Source organism: Rhinatrema bivittatum, chromosome 13 (genome assembly GCF_901001135.1).
Source record: "Rhinatrema bivittatum chromosome 13, aRhiBiv1.1, whole genome shotgun sequence".
Lineage (NCBI taxonomy): Eukaryota > Metazoa > Chordata > Amphibia > Gymnophiona > Rhinatrematidae > Rhinatrema > Rhinatrema bivittatum.
In genome coordinates this window covers 63283793-63299185 of record NC_042627.1, presented here as the reverse complement: position 1 = coordinate 63299185, position 15393 = coordinate 63283793, and the positions used below count along the sequence as shown (strand labels likewise).

General features: G+C 42.9%; 1 long non-coding RNA gene across 1 annotated transcript in view; it reads right to left on the bottom strand.

The window, feature by feature from the left end:
• Window positions 1–2417: 2417 nt before the first annotated feature.
• LOC115075175 overlaps window positions 2418–15393 on the bottom strand; it is a 47445-nt gene continuing 34469 nt past the window's right edge. The window contains exon 4 of the long non-coding RNA XR_003852452.1: window positions 2418–2941. This is a non-coding gene — a long non-coding RNA (uncharacterized LOC115075175). The remainder of the gene's footprint in view (window positions 2942–15393) is intronic.

The following is a 15393-nucleotide window of genomic DNA, read 5'->3' as shown; positions in this document are numbered from 1 at the left end:
ACTTAAGACACGGTTTTGGGGAACCATTCTTGCCTTAAGCCTGAGGACTTTCTATGCTTTATTTGTGGCCAGAAAGGTATATTAGAGATTGGACCTGCAACCATCCCCAAGGACCAGACAGCATTCGGGAAAGTGTATATATGTTTAGAGAAATGTTGGCTTCAGCTAACCTGTCAGTACCCCCTTTAATCTTTTGGAGCTCAAAGAATGTTTCCTGCAGGTCAATCACATTTGAATGTTTCATTTTCTCATCTGCCTTTCCAGACCAGATCTGTCCCAGAATCTCTTCGTTTCTCATGTCTTTTGCTCCTTTCTCATTTTTCCCTCTTTTCTTTATTTTGTGTTTTTAATTTTATCTGAGACTATCTGATTAAGTTGTTTTTTTTTAATTTTTATTATTATGATGATGTCTATTTTATTTTGCATTTTAATTATTTAATATTATTTATTATGCATGTCATTGTAAATGTTGCGATCCTGCTCGCGGCAGGGCCTCAAGCAGGCTCTTACCTTGGCCCGGAGGCTGCACTTCAAGCCGGGACTTTGCCTGGGGCTGCTGATGCTGGGTGCTCCAGCGGTCTGGACGCCATCTTGCCGGCACAGCATGAGCCATGCCGGGCCTTCCCGATGCAGCAGGAAACCGCTGTCTGGCTCCACAGCCTGGAGGCCACATCCCCAGACTGTCCTTCACGGCTGGAGCTGCTCTCCCTCCTCCTTCAAGCGGTAGGAGAGCCGCCTTGTACGTTGGGGCCTGTTTCCTCGGCCCAGCCCTACTCCTTCTGCTCAGCGGCAGCATGGCCGCTGTCCAGGGTCCTGCCCCTTTCTCCTTAGGGGCGGGCCTGTGGCTTCTCCTCTGATTTAAAGAGCCAGCACAGGTGCGGCCCTTATGGAGCTCCTCCCAGGGAGTTGCCTCTTCAGCCTACAAAAGGACTCTTCACTGAGGCTGTCTTCACCTTGGCAAGGGATCAGTCCTCCCTAGGACTTTTCTGGCTTGTTCCTCCCTGGCTTCCTTGATGTCTTCGTATCCTGATCCTGATGATATCTGCAGTATCCTGATGTTCCACTCCTGATGACCCAGGTTCCGAGTACCCTTGCCTCTGGAGGTTCCTGTTTTTATTGTTGAGGCTCCGTCCCTCAAGTTCTCCTGTTCAGAGGATCCTGGGGGTTGCTAAACCCTTCCTTGTGTCTCATCCTGAGCATGCCTGCTCCCCTTGTGGTCTGTGACCAGCCTCCGGGCTGTGTAAGGCGCCTGAGGGACTGTGCTCACCTGTTCCAAGTTCCAAGACCCGTCTCGTCTGTTCCAAGCTCCAAGACCTCGTTTCGTCTGTCCTAAGTTCCAAGGTCTTGTCTGTTCCAAGGTCTTCAGCTAATCCTGACCTCTGTCCAGCCTGCCACCTCTGCTGCTCCCTGCGGCAGGTCCAAAAGGGCTGGGAAAGGTCGGAGGACCATTCAGGGACCACCATAGCGTTGGTGGTCTTTCCAGGGCATGCAGGTCCGGCGGAGGCTCCGGACCTCCAGATTCCTCGTCTCTACCCAGAGGGACTAGTCTCACTACAGGGGCACACATCTTGTCCCACGCTTAGGAGCGCCCCCTGGCGCTCCCGTGCACTGAGTGCAACATTAAACTGCCCTGAACTATGGAGGGTGTGGTATATAAGAACTTTTAAATAAATAAATACATAAATAAATAAATAAATAAATAAATCATGCTAATGAGAATCAACAAATGTATTAGCATTTATTGTCCGCATTTGTAACAAAAGAGAATTTGGAGTTGTAGGTGAAACTTTTTTATTGGCTTAACTTAATAGATATGTCACCACTGATTAATAGGGATGCACTTTCATTGGAAATGAAATTTCCTGTTTGATTTCCTTTCATTTTGAATACAAAATAAAAGACAAAATGAACACAAATTTATTCATAATTTTTGTTTCATTTAAAAAAAAACAAAAAACGACCCCCTCCACCTCTCCTCCACTCCCTTTGGCCCCCTCCAGTTTCCATCCCCAGCGTCTCGCTCCATCCATTGGCTCCAAATGGGGCAGGAGCGAGCCCCGGTCGCTCCAGTTCTGCCAATACCGTTTTTCAAAATGGCACCGACAGTGAGGCAGAAGCGACCGGGGCTCGCTCCTGCCCCATCTGGAGCTGACGGACAGGATGGGATGAGAAACTGGGGAGGGGGGTTGGAAGGGTGGGAAGAATTGGAGAGGAGCCTGAGATTTTTAAAAACTATTTTTGTTGGTGGGGGAAGGGAATAGAACTGTAGACACGACACCATTTTTTTATTTTGTTTTAGATTTTTTTTTTTTTGTTCCTTTCATTTTAAATAAATGAAATAAAAAAAAATGCACTTTTGACTATTTTAGCTGGTGGCAGTGGTAGAAAATGCCTCTGCCATCACCAGTGCATGCTGGATTGAGCTCCTTCTGCCATCGCTGCCAAGGGATGGATCAAATTTCATTTGTCTTCGCCGCTGGGGGCCAGATGAAATTCAGTCAAGAGCAACATCTGGCTCAACAGCCATAGTTTGGGGGACCTCTGACCTACAACTATTAGTTCATCTTTATTTCTGTTTATCCAAGTGGAGTAACACAGAATCTATCTACAGTACTTCATTCATTACACTAATCAATGATGAAAAAGAATAGCTCTATGTTCATGAGTTAGAACTGGACGTATATGTTGGTGTTTCAGATGCGTTAACCCTTTCATGGGACAATTTAGAACAATTTTCCTGCTAGATGTGGAACAAACTAAACATCATGGGATTGATTTTAGGATTTGAAAGTGTGGCCAGTCAGCAGCAGTTTCCACGTCACATGATGAAGAGTCCTGTAGGTGCCCAGCATAGATTGCTCAGGGGAATCTGTTCTGTGCTGTTTTCTTACTTCCCCTGGCGTGTGCTAAGAGAGGCAAAAAGATCCCAGGATGCTGAGCTCTATCAGAAAAAAAAAGAGAGAAAAAAATCTTATTCTTCAGTTTCCTCTATATGCTTAGAGATCTTTATGAGGACAGTTTTCAAAGACTCTATTTATTTATTATTACATTTCTATTCTACTATTACAGTGTAATTAGAAAGATAAACAGAAGTTACCATTGTAAACATTAACACACAACAATGCAAAATTAAATAACACCAAAATAGAAATAATGTGAAAGAAATAAATAAACACAATCGTTCTATAAGCAAACAGCTTATAATCAAATTTTAAAATACATAACAAAAATATGAGAAAGAATATCCACAAAAAGTCCAATAAAGGGCCAGAAATAATAAAATTGGCTCTGCCTCATGTAAAAATGACTTTTCAGAATTGCTTTCCTCCCCCAGTACGGGTAACAAAAATTCACATTGTTTCATGACCTGTTTACTTTTACCTGCAGGGCAAAATGTGGTGGGTGGGGTTAGGTTGGGGGCAGGAAAGTGCATGTGAAATCATTGCGTATACATTGCAGTATGCATGATGCACCTGCTGCAAAGCAGGTTCAAAGTCTTCTGGTCATTTTGTAGCCACGGTGGATGCAGGTGGATTTTCAAATGGAAACTCCTCGTTCCCTGGGAAAGGGAGCTTGCAGGTAAATGTGGACCTACAAGCAGCCCAATAAGTGTAAAAACTGTCCCATTAGAGGTATAAAATAAGAGGTGGAGTATGCGGAACAGCACACAGCATGAAACATGATGAGAATAGCACGTGTTAAATCTTTGTTCATTGCTATGTATGTTTATGTACATTTTATTTATTTTAATTATGAATGCAAACTATAGAATTCTCATTGAACAATGAGTTGGAAGGGGCAGAATATATATAAAAAATGAATAGAATATTGTAGTACAAAAAATTTATTTTAAAAATTGGTTATATATAATAAAGATATAAAGGTTCTGGTAAGACACTTGAATGAATGTGTGTGTGTGTGTGTGTATATCTTTGAAAACCATATACATTAAGAGTTTTGAAAGATTTACTATATCTCTAATTTTGCTAACATGATTTTCAGAAATACTTTTACATCACATTAGGATGTGTCGTTTTCAAAAACATTTTGCAGTGTCCGGTGACTGAGGATAACCTGCAAACTCTGTTCTTTCCTTACAGTCCCACCATGCTGCATGCACAGACTGTTTTGCTACTGTACCTGCAATCTGCACAGTTTAAGCTGTCATTCTACCTGCAGATGGCACATTGTCTGCACGGCCCGCTCCACTACCTGAGTTACGCATGGCATTCGTGAGCTCTTTTACCCTGCCCAGGCAGACTATGTTTTCTACAGGGCCCATTGTTTTACTCTCTAGGCATGCTGCCTTTGTGAACTGTCACTGAACTTTCACTGTGCAATGTTTTACCACGCTCGTATTCTGATTGCATGGCCATTTACTGACTAACACTGGTATTATGCAGAAATTGTTTTCAAATTCTATTACAAGAAAAAGGGAGAAAACATATCATATCGTATACCAGAAAATCAATTAAGAATGAATAATGCAGATATAAAACAGCCGATATGATCTAAAGTCTACCACCCAGTGAGGAGAACCAATCATACAGGAAAATGTAATGAAAATAGAATGAAATAGTGCCATATATATACCATACTGTAGTAACCTTAGCCATCTGTATAAGTGTTTATAAATTTTTGTTTTTTTTTAATTTCATTTCATTTTTTTCTTTTAAAATGGACTAAATTGTTTTAGTGTGTGCCAAATGGATTTAATGCATGCTAAAATTGTCATAGCCGATACTAAAACCATTTAGGGAATGCTGAAATGACAAAAATGAAATCAAACAAGCGCCTCCAATCATTGGACATCAGCAGTTCGGCAATTGTAAATTTTGCACACAAACAGTAGTAGGGTAGCGTGATGGTAACCATGTACCCCGGGAGGGATTGGGTGAGGAAAGCAGTAGGAGAATCTGGGCAAGAAGGAAAACCTGGGTGGAGCCATCAGAGCCAAGGAATCCACAGGTTTGGAGAAAACCTCCCTCACCTGGAAGACCTGGAGGTTTTGAGAGCAAAGAGGGAGTGACTTTCACAGTCGTCACATCATCAGGGAAGAGGAGACCACCAGGTGTACTGGGAGGAGGTGGCCTGAGAAAGGGACTGGACAGAAACAAGAAGGAGCCCTACAAGAGGCAGAAAGAGACATAGGGGAGATGGAGGTGGAGGTGTCGGAGGATCCTGAGCCAGCCCCAGAGCCAATGGATGTGGGAGAAGAATGGTGGAAACCCCTGCAAGGAGACCTGGACGCTAAAGCCGTACAGGTTAGAGTCTGGTAGGCGAAACTGTGGTGGGTGGAAGTAGCAAACGATAGGCAAATGGTACACGTTTCCCTCTACAAGCTACGGTGGGAGGTGGCAGTGGGCCTTGGTTTCCTCAAACCAAGCCCAAGGCACTAGAAACAGTGCTTGAAAAGGCATTTTGGTCTTGGCTAGAAAGAGAAGTAAGCCCTGTGGCGGAAGCCAGAGACTGTATCGGTGCTGGACAGGTGAAAGTTATTGGATAAGTCCTGCCAGGATCTGGAACATTAAAGCAGAAGGAAGGGCTTTATTCCCTGACGTTGAGCTTCCTGCAGGGATAAACCGTCTGCTAAAGCACGGGCAGGGTTTGGAGTTTACCTCGCTATATTGAAGAATCCTGCCGAGAAAAACCGTTTACTCAAGCATAGGCTGTGTTGGGGAACAATACAATTTCATTTCCACCGTTGGAAGGGCTGGGATCAGCACAGTAGTCAGTGAACAGAACCAACTTCGGCAAAACTAATTAAATTGTACAGTAAGACCAATTGTTTATCCACGCATGTGATTTATTTTCTACAATGTCCATGCCAGAAAATCTACGTTAGATGTACAAAATGCACCATTAAAGTTCGTCTCACAGAGTACAAGAATTGTGTCAGTACCGGTAAAGTGCAAGCTCCAATAGAAGTCCATTGTATAGAATCTAATCATCAAATCCAGGTCTTTAAATGGGGTATTTTGGAGCATATTAAGGAGTCTTTCAGAAGAGGCAATCGTGTTAAATGCCTTAATTTAAGGGAACAATTCTGGATTCATTATTTGGACTCTATAACCTCTCGAGGACTGAATCTTAAAATAGAATGGGTCTGCTTTGATTTTTAATTTGAGTATGCGCCATTTACTTTTAGTATAAAAGTTGTTACCGGATATTGGAGTCAGCTTCCGGTTTTCACGTTGGCGCCAAACTGATTCTGTGGCAAAAGAAGGTAACACCGAAAATTTCTGCCGTATGTTTATGTTGACAACATCAAATAGCTGTCACATTAAAAACTTCCTGGCGCAGCATCGTTATAAAAGCAAAGGTATCTCTACCACAAATGTCTAGAATTAAGAATTGTTGATTTCGTTTTTAGTACAGTTTCAACATTGAAATAATCCATCAGAAGAAGAAGTGGTTTTGAGCAGAGTGCATCGCCCTAATGCAGGATTTCAAAGCATGGATCCATGTCGGGGAAACTCCACTTCACTCATTCATTTTTAAGTGCATAAATATAAAAAGGAGAAAAAAAGATTTATCACTGGCCTATGATTACATGTAAGGCAAAGAAGGTATTATGCTTGCTGGGAGTGCCTATTATGATGGCCACAATAGATGGATGAAAACACTTGGGCGTGAAAGATTTGTGGTGCTTATTTGGTACATTCAGTGTTTTTCTTGGTAAGCACCAATTATTGTAAAAGATGGGTGGGTTTTGTGTCATTTCTGACTGGAAAGAAAACAGAAAGAAACAAATTTTGTTGTTTTCCTGTTCTTTTAAAGCAACAGCACATCCCTAGTAGAGTACATAACAACGGCGCGTGCTACACTGCAGTCACACTGTCTGCTTAGCCGTTTTACCTTCCCGTGCTTCGGTTATGCTCGGGTTCCTTGACTGAATAATGTTCTTTATTTCTGCTATCTAGATAGCTTTTGACCGCACTGCCCCTTGAAATCCTGTGTGATTTGTGACTCTACTAACCTTCGATTCTTCAGGTTGAATAAACTGGACTGAGTATTGCTCCACATCAGGGATGCATCACGTAGGGCTCAATGTGCACCTCTGGTGTTTTTTGGGTTATGGAAGGTTTTGATGAACAGTGACTGCCATGAAAGGGGACTTATTCATGAGATATTCTGGATGATTAAAAAGATATTTGGCCTGGCTGCACAGGAGGCAGAGTTCCCATAGACCCTCCAGTGGGCAAGCTTATAGGGAGCTAGTCAACCAAAGACTCTCATGGAAGAGGTGGTGTAATGTGAGCTGTCGGTCTGGGAATGCCGCTGCCAGGATGAAAAGGCCATCAGACCTCGCCCCTATTGTGAAGGTAATCGCATCCCAGCATTAGGGGTGTAAGCGTAAGCCTACCAGCGGTGCTGACATAACAACTCTGAAAGTGCCGGCCAGGGTCGCAGGTACAGCACTCCCTGATCCCGGCTGAAGACAGGCAGTGGAAAAGGTACCAGGAGGGGAGGGGGAGGGAGGAAAGCACAAGAGGGATTATTCCAGAACAAGTTTTGCAGGTGGGGGCAGGGGGAGGCCCTTCATACTTTGCTTTGAAATTTCTTAGAGGGGTTTTGGAGCTGGGGGAGCTCAGTGGCAGGGCACTATTTTGCCTCTGAGTGGGGAAGGAGAGTTTGGAATAGGGCTGTGAGATCCTCCATACTCCGAATTTCCTTTTAAAGCTCCTCGTCATTTAACCAGCTATATTCTTTCAGGTCGATTTTAAAAGCGTATGTGGGCCACACGTGAACAACGCGGATTTTTAAAAGCTGCAAAATGCATAAGTATGTACTCGTGTGTGCATGAGGAATAAGGGGGCGGAAAAGGGGCAGGGGATGGGCGTTCCGGGGGAGGGGCCAATACTTACGCGCATAACTCTGAATTTTAAAATCGAAACCCGCAGCATGTGCACGCCAGATTTCTGCGTAACTTTACTGCTGCTCCTGATGAGGAGCAGGTCTTTAGATCTCAGGTTTTAGGGCTCATAGGGCAGGGTGAGGAGTCCGGGTCAACTGGGCAGTGTGCAGGATGAAGAACCAGAGGGGTCTTAAAGTCCTCGCTATTATCTGGACAAACTGGTGGCCTAATTTCATAACTGGGAATGTGCCTTGTTTTAAAATTTGCTGGTATAAGCGCGAAAAAGCCGACATGATCCTATGGAAGACACAGGCGCGCTAGCTGTGCCTGAGTAACCTCTTAAAATTAGGAGCATATTCAGTTGGTGCATTTTAAGCGATACACGCATATGTACGCGCACGATTAAAAATTCCAACGTATCCTCACTCGTGCGCTGATGCACTCGTGTATGGGTGCACGCCTACTCGTTTTAAAATTGACCTCCATGAGTATAGTCGGTTAAGTCTAACGTTATCCAGCCACAGAAGCCGGATAACTTTTAAACCTAACCAATGATATTCAAAAGATAGCCAGTTATGTTTAAAGTTATCCTGCTAGATATCTGGGATAACGTATCCGGCTAACTTTAGCTGGATAAATGATCCATTGGAGGTTTTTTCGAATATTGGCCTATTTATTTCTGCACCTTTTCATGCCCCAAAATAAGAGATGCAAAATATCTACTAACCCAACTCAACATAACTGATGATCACTCTCCCAACCTATAAACAAGTGGTTTCAATCTGGCTTACCCGACATCTGTATAGACAGCAAAACTTTCACAGTTTGGGCTTACAAGTGTGTTAACCCCTCTAGGGCCAAGGAATTTGGTGGGGTTTATTGCAATAAAATCTTAAAGCCTAAACAGCATATTCTTCCTTCATGGAGTCCAGGCAAAACCCTGTATCATTTATATCTAGCGCAGCAAGCCCTTTGATTACAACCAATGTGGCGATGTTGTCATGCATGGCCTTACTCCCTCCATAACAGAAGCACAGGTGTGAAATTGCAGCCTATTTCAGTAATGATACTCTAGTTTGAGGGAAGGGAAGTTTACAGTAATGTACCACTGCAGAAGAAAGAATTGCCGTTTATTCTTTAAATCTTCAGTATTTCTAGTTTCAGAAAATATAACTTGCGGCAGAGAGCTTCATTATGCAAACACTGTTTTCACAGACGTAATAGATGGTGGGAAATGGACAGTCTTGGCAGAAGCTATTACCCACCATCTCTTTTCTCTGTCAGGTCGGTATCTGAATAATAAGTTAGCTATGCACAACTTAGATTTTCAGGATGCCTTGCTGTACCCAGTCTTGTTTTCAAACAGGGAATAGACTAGAAATAGGAAGCTGGTCTCAGCTGACTCAAGGCTCCCTCTATAACCTCCCTAAGTTAGCCGACCAGGTTTGAACTGGCTGGGTTAAGCACATTTTCAGCTGAACCTAGGCATGAAGTGGCAGCACAAGTAGGAGAGAGACTGTGTCCTCCTGCCAGCTCAGCTTGGGGATTCTGGGCTGGAGGTGCCTGGGAAGTGGGGGGAAGTGGGGGCACTTTTTCTCTGTCGGAGGGGGGAATCGGGCCAGCCGTGAACTTATCTTTGAATGGATGGAAGAGAGGAGTAGGAGGGGGCTTGGGCAGGCTGCGTATTATTGTTAATGTGGGTGGGAGGTAGATTGGGCCGCTGGGAGATTGTTTAAGATTTCAGGATTCAGGTGGGAGGTGGGGGGAAGGACTGGGGACCAGGGTTGCTGCAGAACGTTTGCAGAATCTGAAAGAGGAGAGCTGCAGTTCTGGGCAGCAGGGAAGAAGAAAGGCCAAAATCAAGCAGCTAGGTGGGCACCACTAGGCTTAGCTGGTGAAACTTAGCCAGCCAGGGCTGAAAGTTTATGCTAGGCAACTAAACTTTCTTCCTGCCCCAATCACACCCCCAGACATGCCCATTTCTGGCCAGCTAGAGAAACTAGACAGCTAAGTTTAGCCACTCATGAAAGTAAATTTCCAAAGCTTTTGGACTAGACACTTGTTTAGTCAGCTGGATGGCTTTGAAAGTTGAGCAGATAGTGTTGAAGCAATAAGATATCCTGGCAGCATCTACCTGTGCTGAAACTGTACAAATGAAGTATTTCAGAAAAGAGTGCGGTATCCCTTTCCCTGGTGCTGGATCATGAAGCCTGCCACTGACCATGAGTAAAGTCATCTTATCTTCCCATGCCATCATTTGAAAACAAGGCATTCATTCTAAATCGGCACGCCTGATAAAAAGAATGACATTTTTTTTTCTGTTTCATTTGATACTGATGGCGTAGAGGAGCAAAAATAGCTGTCTGAAATATATACGTGCCACATCCCCTATGGTTTCTTGCTGTCAAGAATTTCCTCCTGTTCATTTATGGGTTTCTGCCATCGGTCTTCATTGGTGTGGTGAGGACCTGCCGAAGAGCCTGTTGCAGTTGGAGCAATGGTTAATACAGTGGGGTACATGTTCTGTTATTAAGCAGCCGGATACCCATATCCGGCTACCTTAACTGGGAAATTCAGCGGCGGCATAGCCATGAATAGCCGTGCTGCTGAATATACCTGGATAAGTTACAATGTTAGCCAGATATGTGGTATTCGGCTAACTTTACACCTGCCCTATGGCACTTCTAGAGTTAGCCGGTTAAGTTAACCAGTTAACTCCGCTCCTCCCTGGAATGCCTACTTCCCACCCCAGGAACGTCCCGAACTTAACCGGCTACATTCTAGCCGGATAACCCTTTTAAATATTCGGCTAAGCTATTTAGATGGTTAACTTTCCTGTTACGTCTGAATGGCTTTTGAATATGCACCCCAGTGTCTCTAAACCCTTGGGTTGCATTCGGAATCAGATCTGTCTTTTTATGATTTTTTTACAAATGTTTTCAGATCACATATTTATCTGTTTGTGTTTTGCAGCTCTTTCAAGCATGCTTGTTTTGGAATTAGGAAAGGATGCACTAGGGAGATGTTCTGATTTTTTAACTGTGCTTATTAGTATTGGAGCCGTGTCTGGGAGCTGACGTCCAGACATCATTTGGATGATGTCACCCAATGTGGTCATTGCAAGAGCGCACATCCTTTGGAAGACTGTACAAAGAAAGACTGCTGAGGTGTTTTTTAAGTGATCCTGTCCATGCATCTGACAACAGAAATTTTAAGTCTTGCATTATGTTTCCCCCCTGCCAAAGGTTTAACTGACTACGTTTTGGGCATGAATTCATTTCTATGACTAAGAGAAGTAGTGCACTTTAAAAAAAAAATAATTTGTGAAATGCTTTAAAAAATCCTCAAAAAAATTGGACCTATGATTAAAACTGTACCCCTGTGAGCTATCGATGGAGCACAATTAATGCTCTAAAAGATATCAACAGTTGGGGTTTATATGATGATCCCATAGAAAAATATTCACTTATGTGTTATTTTTGATGAATACGTGTTTTTTGTAGTTTATTCTTTCGTATCATCTATTAAGGCTTTTTCTATATTATTAAAGGTTTAACTGAAGCATTGGCCGACGTCAGGGACTGTGTTTTGTTCAGCATTGTTTGAGATGGGTTGGAATTATCAGCTGACTACGCCACTTTTGCCAATTCTTCAAGAAATTTTTACCTGTAATTCATAAAAAATGTACATTAGAAATGCTTGTTACTCTGCAGTGGAGTAAACAAGTGCTGATTGGGATAAATGATTGAGATTGTCAGGTCTGACAGGCTTCCATAGAGCCAAGTCTCATGACAGTCTGATATCTTGTATTTGTTATAATTTGTGTTGGTGCACACATAATGGAAGGATGTGGGTATTTCGACATGTTTACGATCCTCGTTTTTTGTTTATTATTTACATGATGTTGAGGTTTGTGTCTTTTTTTTTTAATTGTATCATTGTTTTTAAAAATGGCAATAGGCACCTGGAAAATGGCACCAAAGTGACATCACTTCATTGCCTATCTCAGATGTGGCCAGTATGGCCATATGTCTGTATAACCATACAACATAATGGCACCAGCCTCACCTCAGACAGTCGCCAAAGTGATGCCTCTTGCTCCTGCCCCTTTCTGGGTGTATCCCCCTGAATGGAAGTGGTCAGTTCTTCGGGGGTTTGGAGGGGCCCTTAGGAGCATCGATTGGGCATGGCTCAGCAAGCTGGGTAAGCCCAGGCTTCAAAGCTGCTTATTCTGGCAGGAAGGGGGTTGGAGGAGTTTGGGCAGGCCCTAGCTGGACTCAGCCTGGGCCCCAAGATTTTGTTGAGGTGTGGGAGGGAGTGAAACGCCTTGGGGAGGACTATTTCACTTTTTGAGTTTTTAATAAATCTACATGACTTTAAGTTGGAGACCTTCCTGAAGTCTAATGTGATGATGTCAAGAAGCATTAAGCAGCTTTTTTGTGAAATTCTACAATTTGTGCTATTTAGATCTCTCAAGCTTGTTTCTATCTAGTTAGTGTATTTGTTTTTCTTTGATTATATTCACTATGATCCTGCCAGAAATTGCTCTTGAGCCTACTGGTCTGTAATTTCATCCGACTCCCATAGTTCCTCTTTTGATTATTTTCATAACATTACCTCTTTGGAATCTCTCCATTGCTGGATGACTCAATGCTTATTTTATATTTTTGACAGTGAGGCTTTTAATTCTCCTGCCAACTGTTTTAGCATCATGGGGGGAAGCCCATCTGAAAAAGGGACTCTGGACACCTTTAATGATCCAAGGTGATTCTGAACTTAGTTCCATAGCAGCAGTACCAACTCCTTCATTCCCTGTGCCTCTACCCATTTGAATAAATGTGCTGCATAGATACTTGCCATCATGGTCCATGAATTAAGTCTGGCATTTTTTTTTTTCTGAGGACACAAGGCTTGAGTTAAATGATGATTGATTTTAAAAGACTGAAGCCAGTAATAACAGATGTGGATCCAGTATAATGGGGAAGAGTTAACATGGCTTAATACATAGACTCCAATGAGTGCTTCCTTGTAGTCGGTTATAAATGTATTCTACATTTCCATCTTCTATGCTCAGAGTAGACTCGGCACCTGCTGAGCCAGACAGAGTCTTTCATATGCAAGGCAAGATGGAGGACAGAAGACTTCTCTAAATAATTAATTTTGGGTTACCGTGCAATTCAGGAACCCTGTTGATTCTAAAGTCATTGATTGCTTGTTATGCACTATAAAGTCCCTGTAGAAGTGGAAAGGCTGCAGACAATAAAGGCAAGTCTTTGTTTTCACCGCATCTGTTCTACACCATAAAAATTACCCAAAGGAACAGGAAAGAAGATGGGAAAAGAATTCATCAGATACCCCAAGTGAATTCTGCTTTCACCAGTGAATTTCAATCTGAACAATATCATTGCATTTAAATCTCCTCCTCCTCTTGTCTTACTGTGATACCAAAACATATCCCTCAAGCACCTATCCTACAGGGTCATTCATCAAATCGCATTAGGGCCCTAACACACGATAACGCTATAATGCATGCGTTATTTATTGCATCAAGTACTGCGTATGCTGTGTGTGATAGCCCAACACATGTGTTATACGTGCTATTGTGGGCAATGGTGCAGGGAGTGGAGGGAGAGAGAGAGGTGACCCGCATATTAGTCAACTATTTATATCACTGTAGGAGGATCAGCCAGTAACTCAAGGTGAAGTTTTGGTGTTGGTGGATCTACCGCGTAAGTGTGGGGGGGGGGGGCGGATTTTATAAGGGACACGTGCTGACGCCATACCTAGTTTTCCCAGTTCATTCCCAGTTCGCCCAGTTTAGGGATAGGACTTCCAAACCCCCCCTAATTTAATAGCCTCCCTCTCCCTCTGTTAGCCCCCAACCCTTAAAACCCCACCGACTAGCCTAGAATGTTTTGTTTTTTTACTTACCCGCCCTCGGTAGCAGTAATAAAGTTATGCGGCAGGGGACCCCAGCGCGTACTTGCGTGCGTAAGTATTTATGTGCTCATCTCTTGGCCTTCCGCCGACACGCCCACATCCCGCCCCTTTTTTTTAAACTTTTGATGCGCGTAGCGGGAGATATGCACATACATGGGTGGCTTATAAAATGCAATGGGCTCACGCTGGACCGACTCATGTGCGTATCTGTCGGCTTTCGCTTGCCTAGGGCTTTTTAAATTTGCCTCTCCGTGAATAGCATGCACTATTTGCAGAAAATGAAAAAAACTCAACAATTTATGTGTTTTCTAGTCCTTTTCTTTCCATCTCCTTTTCAGCATTCATTTCAAACAAATGCGCAGCTATTCCTTAATGTATGAAGGCTGCATTAGGAAAAACTCTTCTCTGCCTCCAATTGGACTATTTGTCCAGGTGTAAGATAGTAGTATGCTGCTGTTTAATTTATTTTCTGCCATGAAGGACGGCACATCAGACATTGACATATTTTTAATGGGGGAGGGAAGGAAGAGAAGGTAGGACAGAGGAAGAGAGCTTTCTTAACTACGAGGAACCTAACGTTTCCTTACATACATACCCTCTTGATGAGCACTAACCATTGTCTTGGCAGTTCCCTGTCACTCTGTGCTTTATTTGTTAGGGGAAAATATTCCCCTGCCGACGTTTTAAGATTCTTCACCATAAAAGCCCCAAGCCCTTTACAGATACAGTACAGTCTACCTCACTTTCTTTCCCTCTCATTTAAACACTCTGGACTGGCAACAATAAATAGTACATGAGTTCCCATTCAATTCAAGGAAAGGTTAGTGTTATATTGATAGAAAGTTGCACCCTTTGCATGGTGTGTGTATTTGAAAAAGGCAAGTGCATGCAGCAGAACTGCTATATTGGGTATGTTGGCAGAGTGGCTGAGGCTTCAAGAAAGCAGGAACGGCAAATCTAGAAAGCAAAATGTTTGTTTCTGTGCCAATGGGCTTGCATTGAATGAGGCATAAGATATGTCACTATCACTGTTCACAATGGCTTTTCCCATGTAGGATGGAGGTAAATGGGAGGTCATTTTCAAAGAAGTTTTGCACGTAAATGTAACATACGATCGTAGCAATTTTCAAAATCCATTTCTGCACGTAAAGTGCACGTACACATGCATATCCTATGAGCAATTCAATGGCATATGTTGTAGCAATTTTCAAAATGTATAAGTGCATTTACAAATGTAAAACCCAGTGTTATGCCTCTAAATACTTATGAAAATTACCCCAAGGCAGAAAATTTTCAAAACAGAGCTGTTTTAACACTTGATCACACTGTTATGTTGCTTTTGCCTTTCACGACACACACAACTGCAGCATTAGCTCACAGCGGGCATTTCTCTTTGTTTCCCTGCACTTCCTTTCTCTGACAGAGAGCTACCATGTTGCCTGCATGCTACTGCATCTGCTTCATTGGAAACATCAAGGGTTCCTTTAATTTTATTCTCTAGCTCGAAAGAATGGTTAATTGCTGCTTGCCTGCAAGCAGTCAGGAAATCAATATATGGTTTTCACCTTGCACTTCTAATAATAGCTCAGAAGCCA